Raw genomic sequence first — 4,115 nt, forward strand, 5'->3', positions numbered from 1 at the left:
TCAGTCCCTCACCAAAGCAGTTTCCACAAGCCCAGCCAAGGAATCCCCCTGAAGAGAAGAGACAAAATGAAAGTGTTTCCCTCTGTCACAGAGGCCTTGAGGGTTCCCTTCAAGCAACAGCATTTCAGAGGAAATCCTGAAGAGGTTTCTGAGCCTGCCCCTGATTTCAGGCAGATGTTTGGACACTGAGAAGCTTCCTGGTGGTCTCGTGTCTCAGTCCCTGCCCCCCAGAGCAGGGGTGCAGATGGGAACAGCATGGACCAGTCTGGGCCAGTCTGCCCAGTTGGAGCTCTGCTGCAGCCACATGAAGGGTTTGGGCTCTGCTTGTGGTTGTGCTCCTGTTGCTCTGAATGTACACACAGCCTGAGCTAAACTGGAAAATTCTTAGCTCTTTATTTCCATCCTTAATGCTTGGAGGGAACTCTGGGAATGGGCACAGTGCCCAGCAGGGAGGCTGCCAAGGCTCTGCTCCAAAGCTCTGGATGGGACATGAAAAAACAAGCTCAGATTCAGCATCTTTGCATTCAAAAGCAGCTGGGAAAATATGGGTATTCTACTGGCAGCTCAGGCCACTTGCACAGTGGGCCATAGAAGGTGATCCAGGGATCAGAAAACTCAGGGTGATTGACAGGGACTAATTAGTGAAAAAAGGAAACATCAGGGTGCTTTAGTTACATCTTCATTAATTCTCATTAATGACAAGAATTGAGAGAGTGCAGGTTATGGTAAATCTGCATTAACCCTGCCAGAAGTTACTCATTTTGCTAATAATAATTAAAAAAAGAGATGTTTAGCAGATGATGTTTTGCACATGACAGAAGCAGAAGGAGGCTGACTGTGCATCTCCCTTCCACTGAGACCACAGTTCCCTTTGCTGCTGTGGGATGACTAATCAGGCTCAGCTTTCCAATAGTATTTTTCAGCATGATTCATAATCCTGAATAATTTGCAATGTATGTTTGTACCTGCATTTTGTGGGCAACACACCCAGGGAACACAGAAGGTCCAAGTGTTACCTGAGGTTTCACAGGAGGAAAACTAAAAATACCCTTTCCAGGTGGAAAGAAAACCCAAAGCCCCCATCAAAACAGTTCTACAGTAAGAAAGAAAACTCCTGAGTGCTCACAAAGCAAGATGTTTTGAGGAGGAACCTGGAGGAGAAAGGAAAAGAAACTTTAAGCAGAGGAGGAGCCTGAATGGAAAAGCTGGAAGTGGGAAAAGCAGGAAGTGGGAAAAGCAGGTATAGAGAGTACCAGGTCTGTCTTCTGAACACAGGGGAGTGGATTAGTGTTTAAATTCCTGAAGAAAAAGAGTCCTCTCACAGGGCCAAGTCTCTTGGCAGCTCTGCCAGTGCTGGGACTCCAAGAGCATCATCCCAAACACGTTCCCAGAGTCCTTGGGATGCAGCCAAGGAAACAGCACTTGTGGCTCCACATCCAGTGCCTGAATCACCCAGTGGGTGTTGGAAGCCCCAAGCAGGGAGGGAGGCACAGGGGGCAGGAAGGGAGAGCTCCTTGAGTCCAGGAACAGAACCCTGGAGGGAATCAAACCCCAGCCTGGCTCTGGGGGGGTTGTGGAGCTTCCATGAGCTGAGCTTGGGTGTTCCTTGTGCCCACACACAAAAGGGAAGGAAACTCAGCCTTTCTGGTTACCTCAAATCACCTCTAATACCTTTTGTTATGGTGGATGTTTTGTTTCAAAGGCCAGGGAAGTGTTTCTGGGCTGGGGAATGCTCTGCAGGGACAGCCCAGGGCAGGGCTGGGCACAGGGATGGGCAGGACACACAGGGCTGGAATTTCTTTGGGCTCATGCACCTTTAAATGCATTTCCTAATTTCTGGTATCTTGTTAAATGGAATCTTGTTAAATTACCCACAGATTGACTTGATCCCTCCTGTTTCCAGAGGAAGTTTTTGATCCTGTCTTGGTTTTGAGATTCCTGACCAAAACAGAAGCAGATTGGTGACTCCAAACTCCTGGAATTACAGTAGTGGTGGGAATAAATACCTATTTCTACCCAGCTGTAAGAGCCTGGCCATGAATATTCTCTAGGACCTTAGAGTAGAAGGGTTGGATGGAAAAGTTTATGATTTAGGCAGTGAAAAGGACATTTTTATGGCATTTTGCTTTTATAAATAATGAAGGAAACCTGGGAAATCAGACCCTGGCAGAGATAGAGAGCTCAGCCATGTGGGAAGGGAACACCTTCAGTCACTGCTGCCACTCGTGCCCAGTCTGTGCCCAACAGCAGTTTCTCTGTATATTGTAAATGACCTTTCAGCAGGTAAAACTGGCACAGTGAGATGGGAATCTCCCTCTGTGTCCATGTGGGAGGTGTTCCTAAAATATCTTCTCTTTGAAAATCAGTTTTCCCACTTCCTTTTTGTGCTGCAATGAAAGAATTGCTGTACCTGCAGATCCAGACATCACGTGTAGCTCCTCCAGAGTAACTGCAATGCCCCTGGTTTGCTGTGGCTGAGGATGCTCCAGGGCCTCAGGGAATAACTGCAGGGGAGATTCCTCCTGGAAAGCCAAATTAGCCAATTCAGGTCCATGTCAGGGCTCCTTAAAAGCAGCCTGAGAGCACCAAACCCAGCCCTGAACCTCCCTGTTTCCTTTGGGGCCCTTTGAACTGGCACCAGTGGGGCTGCTGTCTTAAAAAAATGGATTTTCCACTGTAAGCCCCAATTTGGGGCTTTAATATGTCAGCTGATTCAAAGAGCAACAAATATAACTTCTTGTTTGCTTTACTTGTAAAGGAAATTGCCATTCTGGTGGTCAAGTAGCAAATAAACAAAGGAACTATGGTCTGAACCACAGCTCTCTGAGGATAATCTGCATTTCGTGACTTGAATGTGGGTAAATGTATTTTATAAATAACCCCCTGTGTGTACCAAATACTTCCTGGGACAGAAAAGAAAGGGTTGAATACAGCAAGCTTTACTCAAGATTTCTCTGCTATTGTTTTCTGAACTTCAATGTTCTTTTTATGACAGTTGTGGTGTGTAATTCAGATCAGTATTTTCCAGGAAATCGGTTGCTGCTTAAACATGTATCCAAATTCCAAGTCCATTCAGAACTTGAAAAGCAAAATTTAACACAAGGACTGGAATTTTGTAATGATCCAACAACTGGCAAAAGCAAACCTTAGTTCCCAGGAGAATGAAAGAGCCAAACCCAGACATTTCTCTTAATTAGAGATGAAAACATTATTAAATATCTCAAAAATTGGAAGCATATGTAACTGCTATAAGGTGGGTGTTTTACTGGAAAATAACTGAGGGCCCTGCCAGATTTCTGTGTGTTCTGATGGAAGAACTGAGGAGATTGAGAACACATTTTGCTGGGAGACATCCTAGACATGAACTGAAAATAAGCCCCTGTAGGGTCAAGTCGGCTCAGGGGGGATGAAAATGGGCAGCTCTCAGAGAGGGATTATTTATAAATACAAACCAATATTCACTTGAGCATTTCCATGTGCTTCTCCCTGCAGTTTGAATTTACACCCAGTTATTACTGATACAGTGGGACCTTCTTGTGCTTCCCAGAAAAGTTTGTAGGTTGAAAAAAGAAGTAAAATACTCACAGAGCCAAAATTAAAAACTGCATCATCTCTGACTATCTTCTTTCCACATCTTCAATGCTCTGGATCAAGGATATTCCTAAGAGAGAGGGAAAAGAGTCATTTTAAAGTTCTTGGCCATGCTGCTTTTGGGCAGCTCTTCAGTAAAAATAACAACGTGTGCAACTCTGCTTTGTACCAAATTCCCTCTCAGTTTTCCTGGGAACCAAACTGGGCTGTGCCAGGAGCTGGGAGAAGGAAATTTGCCCCTTCAGCTGCCACTTTCCTGGAGGCAGGGCAGGATTTTTGGCTGTCAGATCAGCCACCAAATGCCCAAGGAATGGTTGTTTTCCTCTGCCTCAGTCACAGCAGAAATTTGACTGAGCACACAGAGGGTGAAGGTTCATCTGGGAGTTTTGGGGCTCCTCAAAACAAGAAAGCAGAGCATGAAAACAGCAGCAGGAATGGAAAGGCAGGAATTCAAACCAAGAGCACAAAAGGAAGACCTGAGGAATAAGGAATAAAGTGGTTTCTTTCACAGAGAGCTTAAGAAG

This window comes from Pithys albifrons, chromosome 20, assembly GCF_047495875.1.
Source record: "Pithys albifrons albifrons isolate INPA30051 chromosome 20, PitAlb_v1, whole genome shotgun sequence".
NCBI classification, from domain to species: Eukaryota; Metazoa; Chordata; class Aves; order Passeriformes; family Thamnophilidae; genus Pithys; species Pithys albifrons.